Source organism: Apium graveolens, chromosome 9, assembly GCF_009905375.1.
Source record: "Apium graveolens cultivar Ventura chromosome 9, ASM990537v1, whole genome shotgun sequence".
In the NCBI taxonomy this organism is placed as follows: Eukaryota; Viridiplantae; Streptophyta; class Magnoliopsida; order Apiales; family Apiaceae; genus Apium; species Apium graveolens.
The window spans coordinates 89,205,381-89,220,209 of NC_133655.1; the positions used below are offsets into that span (position 1 = coordinate 89,205,381).

The 14,829-nt window shown below is 39.2% G+C and overlaps 1 non-coding gene across 1 annotated transcript; it reads right to left on the minus strand.

Moving 5' to 3' along the window:
- Positions 1 to 7,080: 7,080 nt before the first annotated feature.
- On the minus strand, positions 7,081 to 7,187 carry LOC141687683 (small nucleolar RNA R71). Its single transcript, XR_012561171.1, has one exon. It is a non-coding gene; the product is annotated as a small nucleolar RNA R71 (small nucleolar RNA).
- Between the last annotated feature and the right edge of the window lie 7,642 nt (positions 7,188 to 14,829).

Here is a 14,829-nt window from a genome sequence, read left to right on the forward strand (position 1 = left end):
CTTTCAACTTTTGATGTACCGGACTTATGTATCTTTATGAATTGTAATAATGGCAAAGAAATGTAAATTTATTCAGAAACCCTTTTAAGGTGTAATGACATATAATTGTGGAATAAAATGACTCGTATTATTTTTTTGATATTCAACTCTGAGACTATAACTTGTGGTGAGTGTGTTTATTGTGGGGTCACAGTACGGAGTAGTTGATCGTTTATTAAGATTGGGTGTTATTAAGGGAAATGGAACTCGTGACAACCCGGATCCCCGACCCCAAATCCGGGGTCGGGGATCCGGGTTGTCACGAGTTCCATTTCCCTTAATATTACTTAATCTTAATAATTCACCAACTACTGCGTACTGTGGCCCCACAATATACACACACACCACAAGTTATAGTCTCAGAGATGAATACTAAAAATAACACGAGTCATTTTATTCCACAATTATAAGTCATTACACCTCAAAGGGTTTCTGAATAAATTTACACATTCTTTGTCATTATTACAATTCATAAATATACATAAGTCTGGTACAACAAAAGTTGAAATCCTAGCCTATTGGTAGACCCTACCTCAGCTACAGTGGCATCAACGCCTACAGGAAACTGCGGAACATTTCCTATCCGCTCGCGAATTGGGAGCTTGATCCTGTTCATCTTGTCTATCTGTTGTTGTGTGATGAAAGAGGAAAGAAAGGGTGAGCAACAAGCCCACCAAAATAATATGTATTATAATGAACAATATATGAGCATTCTCATAGTACTCATGAAAGTCTTGGTCAAGAAGAAATGAACCAAGTTTGTTATTTTAATGCGACGAAGTCGTAACATATTCAGTATACATATATACTTCTCAAATCTTTGAAATCCTCTGACATATATAATATAAACAAAGTTCCAGTTTATAACTGTATAAAATATCGTTGCAAGGTGATATCATATATCTAACCTTGTCTCAACGTTCTTCTGAAAATCTTTGTCATGCATAAGATAATCATTTACTAGATATAAGTTGAAAAGATGAAGTTACAAGATACTCCCATATACTTATATCTTTTCTGAATACTACTTGAACTACCACCGTTCAAGTTATAATTAGTTTCAAAAGTTCATCACACAGATGAGACTACAAGATAATACATGAATAGATTCAATCTTTGAAATATTAATGAATGAAATGAAGTTACGAGATACTTCATTAAGTCCCGATATATATATATATCCATATATATCTCTCATACATTTCCTGAAAACCTCTGTCATGTAAAGTATGAACAGAGTTGCAGTATCCAATGAATTTGGAAAGAAAAGAATTTTGGCAAAAACCCGATATCTTGCTGATCAGGCAAAGATACCAATAAGTAACATTTTCTACTAGTAGATGGATGAATCCCCCACCGGTCATCACCCTGGCCGCATTAGGACCTTGTGCTGGACCGCCACCCAGCCTCTTTCGCGTTGATGGACTGTCACCCAGCCACTTACACTTTGATAGACCGTACCCCGGCCTGTCGCTTATGTCGACTCAATTAGATGGGCTTACGTCCCGAACATTAAGCAAGTAATCAAATTGTTTTCTCAAAACAGCAACCTCGTTGGGAATGTAAAATACACCACAGAGCCGGATCCCTCAGATTTTGAGCGAGTATTTAAATCCCCTTCGAAAGGAGGATCTTAAATATAAAAATGAGTTTTGGGATCCGCCCTAACTTTTAAAAATCATTTTGAAGACTCGAAAACATTTTTAAGAATATTTAGAGTAATGCCGATTTAATGAAATAAATCAGTCCCGATATATTAGAAAATATCTGAATATTATTATTTAAATAATATTACCATATGGATAACCTTTATAAAAAAATAATTGAAGTAGAAGTTTTAAAACTCATACTTGAAATGAATAATAAATAACCAAAGATATACTTATGCGAAAGTACGATCTTTATTTGAATAATCAAAAATAAGTTTGATTATCGAAACATTATTCTTTAATAAAATAAAGAATATTATTTAATAAATAAGCGGAGTCATAAGTCCACGAATGAATATTCAAAATAATATTCATTAAATAAAATAAACGGAGTCATAAGTCCTCGAATTAATATTCAACTAATAATATTCATTAAATAAAATAAACGGAGTCATAAGTCCTCGAATGAATATTCAACTAATATTCATTAAATAAAATAAACGGAGTCATAAGTCCTCGAATGAATATTCAACTAATACTATTCATTAAATAAAATAAACAGAGTCATAAGTCCTCGAATGAATATTCAACTAATATTCATTATTTAAAATAAAGTTATCGAATAAACCTTATTCGATTAATAGTTTTGAAAACTATATCTATTTATATATAAATATATATATATAATATACTCGGAAACATCGACTCCCGGTTTAGAAAATGTTCACCTTTGGGTCACCTATACTAAGGGTATACGCAACTACTGCTTATCTCTAGCATAGGTATTATGCAACTTATAAGCTTTTGAATCAACAATTAGATATCAAGATTACAAAACAGGCATGCATATAAATATCATATCACATACTCCAATATATCGCAAGACTTTGCTAATAATAATCATGCACTTATCACAAGATAATGCATATACATATATACATCACAACAACAGTATAACGGGTAGAATACTTGCCTGAGTGTTCCCGGTTAGACTTAAGCTTAGAGTGGGTCCGATAACCTATGAACAATAACATAAGTCGGAATTAAACCACGGTCACTTAAGAAACTAGACTTTAACCAATTGAAACCTAACTTTTGTTTATGGTCACTTCAACGCTTAACGAATCACATAAGTCGTTCGAGTACCCTTGGCTCCACCATTTTTAATAAATTAACCATTAAGAATTTTAAGGCGATTCTTTCGCGAGTACCCTACCAACTGCCTAATCCACTTTACATAATTGTTTCATACTCCAATTAGCATTTGAGGGCCTTAACCAAGGTTTCAAAGTAAGGTGAGGGGTAATGGTTCGTTCGAGAAATGACGTTACTTAAAACGGTCGTTTCTCCTAAACCGTACATCAGAACCAAGTGATCCACATATCAAAACGAAGCTTACGACACGCACTAGCTAAACATGGTAATGTTACAGATTGTTTATTGAGTTTTCTGTCCTGAACACTAAGAACAAGCAGTTGAATAAAAATGGGCATTACGACGGCTATATTTACGAGTATTCCAAGTTTCTCACTACACCAAAACCTCATCAAACAACCCACAATCATTAACACATCAAAACCTCAACTAAATAATACTGTACCAGTACTTATTCTTCATATTCTTCATCTCAACCAACCACAATCAAGTTTTATTAACTATAACAAGATTCATTTACCAAATCACTCCAAATCCAAATCAAACTACTAATAATCAAAGGTCATGCTTCTCATTTAGAAAACCAACCATCAAAATTACTAATAATCAAAGTAAAGGATAGGGTTTGAAGTTTATAGCTTCCTTGGGAGGTGTTAAGTTGCTAGGAAGCCTTAGGGAGCCTCCTACAAGCTTGATCTTTCCAAAGAAATCAAGAACACAAAGTTAGGCTTTGAAGTTTGTAAAAGTCCGATTGAAAGAATTGTAAAAATGAGGGTCTTACCATACTTATTTGGATGAGACTTATGAACAAGAGTTGTAGGCCATCTCAATACCTTTCCAACGAGCTATAGAACACAATATTTGAGTGAGAAATGAAGGAGATACATCAGTTTTAATGTGCTGGTTCTGTTTTGGCCGAGAGCAATGGAAATGGGGGAGGAAGATGAGAGCTTGTGTTGACTTGAACTTGTGGTGGAAATGAAATGATTTTAGGATATTTACTTGAATAGTTGTTTTATTTAAATTAGTAGAAAGTGACATAAGCATGGTGATGTCATCAAGCTTACATAATCCTTGCCACTTGTCTCATCCTTATGGTGGAAGCATCTTTTTAAGCTTAATCCTTATATTAAGATGTTAACTAAGTGCATTAATCTTGCACTAATTGACCCTCCTCCTTGCCTCTTGCATTACTTAGTCGTTTAATTATTTTACGACTCGTTTATTGTTCATTCTCGTTGATCGTTTGAGGGATCATATGCGGGATCTCATTACTTGGGTTCCCCTAAACCTTTCTCAATATTTCATATTCCTTTTATGGTCCTCTCTTATAATCCTTGAATTTAAATCATTTTAATCATGTTACCTTATACTCAATTCTTTCGATATCTGGTGGATTTTCGGGAAAAATCAAAGTGTTCGAATTTGGATTCTGAAGATCTTTACATACACTTATATATCATATGGAGTACTAATAAGATCTCAGAATATCAATAAAAGAACTCCTACATAGTGTGGCATGAAAAGTTTTCTTAATTAGCATAATCAGCAAAATCACTATTCATCAGGGTTTCAAAGATTCCAAAAATTGGGGTTATTACATAATTCCTCAATTACATATTATGTTGGATTATACTTTATATATTCTCATTCAAATTAGACTCACAATATACATGAACTGCTCATCATTGATTTTTGAATTCATATCTTTCATCACAAAACCCTAATTTCAAATGGCTACTAATGAGTCTATCTCCACTTTCTCTGCTATTAAGTTTGTGTTTAATCACAAGACTTTTCCTGCTACAAACTTTAAAGCCCCTATGCATGAAACTGGAATTCCTAATGTTTTTGGAGTAATTTAGAATTTTTTAACCCAAAGTGATATTGGGTATGCTCTCACTGCTCCATCAGGAATTTGGTTTAAACAGATTATGCAGATTTGGGGGAATTAAACTGTTGATGCTGAGAAAGGGGTCATTCTGTTCACTCACAAAAATAAGGAATATGAGATCAATGCAGAGGAAGCTCTGAAATTGCCTGCACTGAATGGCAGGAAACCAGTTGTGACTCCTACTGTAACTCTTTTTGAATGTGTCATGGAGATTGTGATAAGTGGCATTTTATACCACTTAGAACGTCTTAAAATGGCTTAAATTGGTGTCTTGAAATCAAGTATTTTGTGTATTTGATGCGTTTTTCTAGTGTTTATGCATTTCAGGGTATTAGTTGCATTTCGGAGGAGGAATCATCAAGAATAAGCCTTGGCATGTGTTCACCATTGAGAGAGGAAAAGAATGGGCAGATTACGGCGAAGAAACGGAGCAAGCCTGGAAATTTTCCAGTAGGGTCCTGCGCGCCGCGCAGCAATGCTGAGCGGCCGCGCAGCAGCCTTGCGCGCCCGCGCAGAAATGCTGAGCGGCCGCGCAGGGTCGGGGAAAAAGATATATTATTTTAGACTTCTACTTCTGTTTGGCTTCCAACTTCTATGTAATCTGAGTTTTATGGGACTATTATATAGGTATATTTGAGACGTTTTCATAGAGTATTAAGAGGAGATTATGTTTTAGATTGTGTTTTGAAAGAAGCGAAGGAGATAAGGAAGAAGACCGATTTAGCACACAGCAACGAAGAGGAAGCATATATTCTTGTGATTTCTGTTTCGTTGTAACGTTGGATGCTAGTTTTCTTGCTTTGACTTATTTACTCTTGTGACGTACTCTGTTTTAATATAATCAGTTTAGTTATTATTTTCTTGTGTTTGTTTATCATGATTTCATATGAACCCATGATGGCGATAAGTTCTATTATGGGCTAATCGTGATCATGGGGTTGCAACGGATTTATTATGGAATTCTTTAGCTAATTGTTTAATACTTTAGTATGTGATGATTGCATGATATCTAGTATTGGTTGTGCGTATTCGTCTTATGTGCGTCGCGAACATATAAGATAGGGTGTTAATCTCTTGTGAAGCGACGGTGGATCTTGAGATTTAGAACTTGCCATGCTAGCATAGGTTCATGTACGTTGTGCATGATTAGTGGGTAACTCTAACAGTTTTATTTGCCCTATGTAATCAAAAAGGGATAACTTGTGCTTAAATCGTTGTGTTGTCAATTTCTGTAGACATATAGAAACTCAACATAATTGATGACTATTCAACTTCTATCTTAATTGTGGATGTTTGGTAGAATGGTATTAGTACAATGAAAGTTGGCTTTTATTAGTTTCGTGTTATTCGATTAATATCATCACTGTCACATGCTAAAGGTAATAACTATGGCTTTAGAAGGAAGTAATAATGAAGTTGTGATCTCATGAGTGTTTTATTATTGATAAATTGAAGTGTTAGTTAAGTGGTTAATTAAATAGTTAATTATAGTTAATATTTAATCAACAATTTTAAGTGTTATTATCTTAACATTGAGAAGTAGTCATACATTGGTGAGTGAGTTAAATTAGACAATAAATTAGTCTGAGTCTCTGAGGGAACGAACTAGAAAGTATTCTATATTACTTGCGAACGCGTATACTTGCGTGAATATTAGTGCATGATTTCGCCCTAACAAGTTTTTGGCGCCGCTGCCGGGGACTCGGCGTATTTGTTTAGTTTATGTACTTACCATCATTGGTCATTAGGACTCAGTGATTAGGACATAGTAGTTACTTACTCTTTTCGGTTGTGTTTCAGGTACTTTAGCAAGCGTTTATGCAAACTCGTTCTCGTGCTCGCAAGAGGACCTTAGATACAGCTGAGGAGAAAGACGAAGTTCTTGATACACCAGAGAAGTTAGATTTTGAGGATTCGGATTCAGGAACTGAGCAGAAAGAACCAGTAAACATGGGAGATCGTATTGTTCAAGCTGATCCAGCTCTTATGGATTTTTCTCGGCCTAAAATTGATGACATTCAGTCAAGCATCCTTCATCCAGCTATTCAAGCTAACACCTTTGAAATCAAGTCGGGCACTATTCAGATGGTGCAGAATTCTGTTTCTTTTGGAGGAGCGGCAACTGAAGACCCCAACATGCACATAAGGAATTTTGTCGAGATCTGCAGCACTTTTAAGTATAATGGCGTGACTGATGAGGCTATCAAGTTGCGGCTTTTCCCATTCTCACTGAGGGATAAAGCTAAAGACTGGTTACATTCTAAACCAGCTGGGTCAATCACTACGTGGCAAGATCTTGCGCAAAAGTTTCTTGTGAAGTTTTATCCAATGGCAAAGACTGCTGCTATGAGGAGTGCTCTTACTCAGTTTGCGCAGCAACCTACAGAATCTATGTGCGAGGCTTGGGAACGCTACAAGGAAATGTTGAAAAAATGTCCACATCATGGAATGCCGGATTGGATGGTAATCACTGGTTTTTATAATGGTTTGGGGGCCCAATCTCGGCCCATGCTCGATGCAGCAGCTGGAGGCGCCTTATGGGCTAAAAGCTATACTGAGGCGTACAATCTTATCGAGACGATGGCTGCAAATGAGCATCAGAACCCAACTCAGAGGATGACATCAGGCAAGGTAGCAGGTATTCTGGAAGTTGATGCAGCCACCGCTATTGCAGCCCAGCTCCAAGCGCTATCAATAAAGGTTGATTCTTTGGCTACGTATGGAGTTAATCAAATAGCTATGGTTTGTGAGCTTTGTGCAGGTTCTCATGCTACGGATCAGTGTTCTCTTGTCAACGAATCTGTTCAATATGTGAATAATTATCAGCGACAACAGCAGCCTGTGCCAGCGACCTATCATCCTAACAACAGAAATCATCCAAATTTCAGCTGGGGGAATATTCAGAATGCTATTCAGCCACCATATCAGCAAGGAGTGAGTAAACAGTTTAACCCACCTGGATTCCAGCAACCACAGCAGTATGCTATAAGGCAATCATATCCTTAACAGGGAAGTGCAGCTGCACCTACTAGTGCTAATTTTAAGGAACTTAAGCTGTTGTGCAAGAGTCAGGCGGTTTCTATCAAGACCTTGGAAAATCAAATCGGTCAATTAGCCAATGCAGTGCTCAATCGTCAACCTGGCACTCTTCCAAGTGACACGGAAGTACCAGGCAGGAAGGAAGCTAAAGAGCAAGTCAAGGATATTACCTTGAGGTCTGGAAAAGTAGCTGATGCTGAAAAGGCAAAAGAAGTCGAAGCTGAAGTTAGAGATGAAGAATCTAAACAAAAGGAGAAAGCGGCGGAACCAAGGAAGACTACTGTTGAACACACTCTGCCTGAGGCTAATACAGGGGAGAAACAGCTCTATCCTCCACCACCTTTTCCTAAGAGATTGCAGCAACAAAAGCTGGATAGACAGTTCGGGAAGTTTCTGGAGGTGTTCAAGAAACTTCACATCAATATACCTTTCGCTGAGGCTCTGGAACAAATGCCTAGTTATGCGAAGTTTATGAAGACTATTCTTTCAAGGAAGGTGAAACTGGATGACCTTGAAACCATTGCTCTCAGGGAAGAATGCAGCGTTGTTCTGCAGCAAAAGTTACCACCAAAACTGAAAGATCCAGGAAGCTTCACCATTCCTTGCACCATTGACAATCTAACTTTTGACAAGTGCCTTTGCAATTTGGGAGCAAGCATTAATCTAATGCCGTTGTCGATCTTTAAAAAGCTGGATCTGCCTGATCCAAAACCCACATACATGTCGCTACAATTGGCAGACCGTTCCATTACTTACCCAAGGAGCATAGTTGAGGATGTGCTCGTCAAGGTGGATAAGCTCTTCTTTCCTGCAGATTTTGTTATTCTGGATTTTGAGGAAGATAAGAAGATTCCCATAATCTTGGGGAGGCCTTTCTTGGCTACTGGCCGTACCTTAATAGATGTGCAAAAAGGGGAACTTACTATGCGGGTCCAAGATCAGGATGTGACCTTCAACGTATTCAAGGCAATGAAATTCCCTACAGAAGATGAGGAGTGCTTAAAAGTGGATGTGATTGATTCTGCGGTTACTTCGGAACTCGATCACATGCTAATGTCTGATGCATTGGAAAAGGCCTTAGTGGGGGATTTTGACAGCGATGATGAAGATAGCAACGAGCAATTACAATATCTGAACGCTTCTCCATGGAAGCGAAAGCTCGACATACCATTTGAATCTCTTAGTACTTCTGACCTTAAGAATGCTGAAGGGAAGCTCAAACCATCAATAGAGGAAGCACCTACCTTGGAGCTTAAACCATTACCTGAACACTTGAGGTATGCTTTTTTAGGTGATTCATCTACGTTACCTGTTATTATTTCAGCTGACCTTTCAGGTAGTGAGGAAGATAAGCTCTTAAGGATTTTGAGAGAATTCAAATCGGCTATAGGATGGACCATAGCAGACATCAAGGGGATAAGTCCTTCATATTGTATGCATAAAATTCTGTTAGAGGAAGGTAGTAAGCCAACTGTGGAACAGCAGCGAAGACTGAACCCGATCATGAAGGAGGTGGTGAAGAAAGAAATTCTGAAATGGCTAGATGCAGGCATCATTTATCCTATTTCTGACAGCTCGTGGGTGAGCCCTGTACAATGTGTTCTTAAGAAAGGAGGTATCACTGTGGTCGCAAATGAAAAGAATGAGCTCATCCCTACTCGAACAGTTATAGGATGGAGAGTATGCATGGATTATAGAAAATTGAACAAAGCCACAAGGAAGGATCACTTCCCTCTCCCATTCATTGATCAAATGCTTGACAGATAGGCGGGACATGAGTATTTTTGTCTTCTGGATGGTTATTCCGGGTATAATCAGATTTGTATTGCACCAGAGGATCAGGAAAAGACTACCTTCACTTGTCCATTTGGCACATTTGCTTTTCGTAGAGTTTCGTTTGGGTTATGTGGCGCCCCGGCCACCTTTCAGAGATGTATGATGGCTATATTCTCTGACATGATTGGAAATAACGTCGAAGTGTTCATGGATGACTTCTCCGTCTTTGGACACTCATATGATGAATGTTTAAATAATCTGCGCGCCGTACTCAAAAGATGCGTGGAAACTAATTTGGTGCTTAATTGGGAGAAATGTCATTTTATGGTGCGTGAAGGCATTATCCTTGGGCATAAGGTCTCTAGCAAAGGTCTGGAGGTGGACAAGGCCAAGGTGGGAGTCATTGAAAATCTTCCCCCACCTAATTCGGTGAAAGGAATCCGTAGTTTTCTCGGTCATGCGGGTTTTTATCGGCGATTCATCAAGGATTTTTCAAAGATATCTAAGCCGTTGTGCAATTTACTTGAGAAAGATGTGCCTTTCAAATTTGATGATGAATGTTTGGCAGTATTCGAGACTCTCAAGGAGAGTTTGATCACGGCACCAGTTATTACAGCACCAGATTGGACAGAACCGTTTGAGATGATGTGTGATGCGAGTGATTATGCGGTAGGTGCAGTTCTGGGACAGCGCAAGAAAAATCTCTTCTATGTGGTCTACTATGCGAGTAAGACTTTAAATGGGGCCCAATTGAACTACACCACTACTAAGAAGGAGCTTTTGGCTATAGTCTTTGGCTTTGAGAAATTTTGATCTTATCTGCTTGGTACAAAAGTGACAGTATTCACTGATCATGCAGCTATTCGCTATCTGGTTTCTAAGAAGGATTCGAAGCCGAGACTCATTCGTTGGGTGCTTTTACTTCAAGAATTTGAGTTAGAGATCAAAGATAGAAAAGGTACTGAGAATCAAGTAGCTGACCATCTCTCTAGGTTGGAGAATCCCGATTCTACTTCACAAGATAGGACGTTAATCAATGAATCTTTTCCGGATGAGCAGTTGTTTGCAATTCAGGAGGAAGAACCATGGTTTGCAGATATTGTAAACTATCTTGTCAACAATATAATGCCTCCTAATTTGACATCCGCGCAAAAGAAGAAGTTTCTGCATGAGGTGAAGTGGTATATGTGGGATGAACCATATTTGTTTAGACAGGGAGCTGACCAGATCATCAGGAGATGTATCCCGTTCTGTGAGACAGAGGGGATATTACGAGACTGCCATTCCACGGTTTATGGTGGACACTATGGAGGTGAGAAGACGGCAGCTCGTATTCTGCAAGCAGGTTTTTTCTGGCCTACCTTGTTCAAGGATGCTCATCAGTTTGTTTTAAGGTGTGATCGTTGCCAAAGAGTGGGAAATTTGTCAAGGAAGGATGAGATGCCATTAAATATGATGCTTGAAGTCGAGGTCTTTGATGTATGGGGAATCGATTTCATGGGGCCTTTTATCTCGTCTTGCAATAATCAGTACATCTTGCTGGCAGTCGATTATGTCTCAAAATGGGTCGAAGTTAAAGCTTTACCGACAAATGATGCAAAGGCAGTGCTAAATTTTCTTCATAAGCAAATTTTCACAAGGTTTGGAACACCTCGGGTAATCATAAGTGATGAAGGATCGCATTTTTGCAACCGTAAGTTCACTTCTATGATGCAGCGTTATAATGTGAATCATCGAGTAGCTACTGCCTATCATCCGCAAACAAATGGTCAAGCGGAAGTGTCTAACAGAGAGATAAAGCGCATTCTAGAGAAGGTTGTTTTTCCGTCAAGGAAGGATTGGTCTTTAAAGCTCGATGAAGCTGTTTGGGCTTACAGAACAGCATACAAAACTCCACTTGGGATGTCACCGTTTCAGTTGGTGTACGGTAAGGGATGTCATCTACCGGCAGAGCTTGAGCATAAGGCCTACTGGGCATTGAAGAAATTGAACCTGGATTTAGATGCAGCTGGTAAGAAAAGAATGCTTCAGCTTAATGAACTTGATGAATTTCGACTTCAAGCGTACGAGAATAACAAAATGTATAAGGAAAAGGTGAAGAGGTGGCACGATAGGAAGCTACATCCTAAGTTATTTGTGCCAGGGCAACAAGTTCTGTTATTCAACTCTCGGCTCCGACTTTTTCCTGGGAAGTTGAAATCAAGGTGGTCTGGACCTTTTATTGTCAAAACTGTGTTTCCACATGGAGCGGTGGAAATTTTTGAGAATGATTTGGACCAAGCATTCAAGGTTAACGGTCAGCAGTTGAAGCACTACTATGGGGACATGGCAAACCGAGAGGTGGTTAGTGCCATTTTGTTGACTATTTGAGAAAGGTACGGAACGTCAAGCTAATGACGAAAAAGAAGCGCTGCGTGGGAGGCAACCCATGAATTGTTGTTACAGGAACCCTTAGAAGTTAATAACCTATCCAAAAACACAAAAAAATCAGAAAATAGGGGCTGAAAAAAAAAATTCCAGAGACCCTCTGCGCGCCCGCACAGAAATGCTGAGCGGCCGCGCAGGGGTCGAGTTCCAGAAAATTTTTTGCAGTTCAGAAAAAAAAAAAAAAAAAAAAAAAAAAAAAAACACAAAAACCCATCACAGCCCATAAACCCACGAATTCTTTTCCCATTACCCCATTATTTTATCCCTCAACCCCACTCCTAATCTAATTTAACCTACTCCACACCCTATATATACATACACCTATCCTACATATCTCCCACAACTTCCTACACTTAAACCCGCTCATAAACATTAAAAATCAGTTCTTACACACTTTTATTCATAAATGAAGGGCACCCAAGAGAGCACGCACTATTGACAGCAGCAGCACAGTTCCTACTGCTGATTCATCAAGGGGTACTGCTGCAAGGCCTCGGTTAACTGACAGAGCCGCGGAGGAGGAGTACACTAGGCTGTTGGGGAAGCCGATTCTGAAGGAGAGGGGGTTTTTACCATCAGGGAGGGATGGTGAGTTGTTGCCCATGATTGCAGAGAAGGGGTGGATAGCTTTTTGTGAGTCACCCGAAGCAGTACCGATGAGTGTTGTTCGCGAGTTCTACGCGAACGTGAAGGCTGAAAAGAATGGGTTTTCTGTAGTTCGTGGGCTGACGGTTGATTATCATCCTGCGGCGATTCGCCGTGTGATTGGACAGCGAGAGAGGAAGCCCGAGGAGGAGAACTGGAATGAAAAGACTGCTGAGGACTTTGACTTGGATTTGATTTGTGCGACTCTCTGTCGACCGGGCACAGTTTGGAACCGCAGTCCAGCCAATAATGAGTATCGTCACTTTCCGGTGATCGCCATGAACAGGTATGCCCGTGCATGGAATGCATTTATATGTGCTAATATTTTGCCTTCTTCACATGCACACGAGGTCACAGTTGAGAGAGAACAGCTGTTGTGGGGAATTCTGAATGAGGAATACTATGTGGACCTTGGTGAGTTTATCTACCAAGGAATTCTGAAGTTTTTGAGGGGAGCAAAGCATATGAACATCCCTTATGCATCCACGGTTACAAAGCTATGCCGAGCAGTAGGAGTGAACTGGCCGGCTCATGAGCAGTTGCAGTTGCCAGCAGCTCCGATAGATTCTGGCACTCTGAATGGGATGCAGGAGTGGACCGGTGGTGAGCCTGAGGAGCATGGGCTGGGTTATCGTCTTCCAGGAGGGCGTCCAGCACGAGGTGCTACTATGGCCAGGCCAGGGCGTGGTGAGGCTAGTTCTTCGAGAGCTCAGGAGGGTGCTGGGATGGGTGATGCCCAGTATAGGAGGCTTTCACGGCGGATGGATGCCATGTATGAGACGCAGAGCAGGTTTGCTCAGGAGCTCACTCTTACGTTAGGGACTGCTTTTCGAGGCCTTGGAGCTGATATCCAGTGGCCAGTTTTTGGTGAGGACTCTGCATACCCGCCGCCTGATACTCCACCCACTGAGGGTGATGATGATGATGACTCCGAGTAGGTATACCCTGTGTTCCTTTCTACTACCTTCACTGGGGACAGTGAAGATTTTAAGTTTGGGGGTGGTAGTTAAGGAATATTTTGTGTGTGTCATATAGCTGCATATTCATGATAGTTAGTTCATATAGTTGCATAATTTTTGCCATATAGTTTTTTTTTATATATAGCTTTATTTGTTTGTCATATCATATAGCTCATGCATATACCATGATCCCTTTTGCAATGATTTATCGACTGACTTGTGATATTGATGCGAGTGTAGTGATAGCATTAAAGTGATATTAAGTTGTGTAGGTTGATATGCATGCTAGAAGCACTTGTATTATCACTAAGTCTTAGAGAATGCTTAAGGACTAGATTGTTGTTATGATCTGATTATTTTCGAGGATAATCTATTTATTATGCTTAGAATTTGATAATAGGTTCTTAGTGGTAAAGGCATAAAAAAGAAAAAAAATGGAGTAAAAATGGAATTTGTTGCTAGTTGTGGCTAGGCGTCAAATGGCTAGTAGCCGGCTCGCATGTTATGCGAGTAGTCTAGGGTTGAGCAAGATGGAGCGAAACGCACTTGCTCAGAGTTATTAAAAAAAAAAAAAATTGCATAATTGATCAAGAGTGGGCTCTTTGGTATTCGAGTTATTAAGTTCTTAGGGGACTTTGTGCCTAGTGACCTAAGGCTTTTAGAGTCTGGGATCCGCTAACCTAACGCTCGTTACATGGATACCATTGTATAAGTCTTTTGTGAACCTCACTCATTGCACGGTCAAATAAGCATTTGAGTTGTAAATAAAAAGCACGATTCCGTAGTAAGCTCCAGAGTTCTTGTAGTGTTGTATATCACTTTGTGCCTAGAATTTTTATTCTTTGTATAATCGTAGGATTGCCTTGAGGATAGTCTAGTCATAGTAATTGGTCCAGTTCCAAAGCATATCTGTTAAGCATTTGCACACACCACGTTTCTGGCGGTATGTCCGTTTGCATGAGTTTATAGATCTTTAGTGTCTAACTGCATTCGTTGAGACGTGGAAATTTGGTTGGTTAATTGTAGTAAGGGGGATCATTGCATTTTCATATAGATTGCATTCATGCATATTTTTATTTGTTTTGAGTCTGTGACGCTTGAGGACAAGCATCGATTTAAGTTTGGGGGTGTGATAAGTGGCATTTTATACCACTTAGAACGTCTTAAAATGGCTTAAATTGGTGTCTTGAAATCAAGTATTTTGTGTATTTGATGCGTTTTTCTAGTGTTTATGCATTTTAGGGTA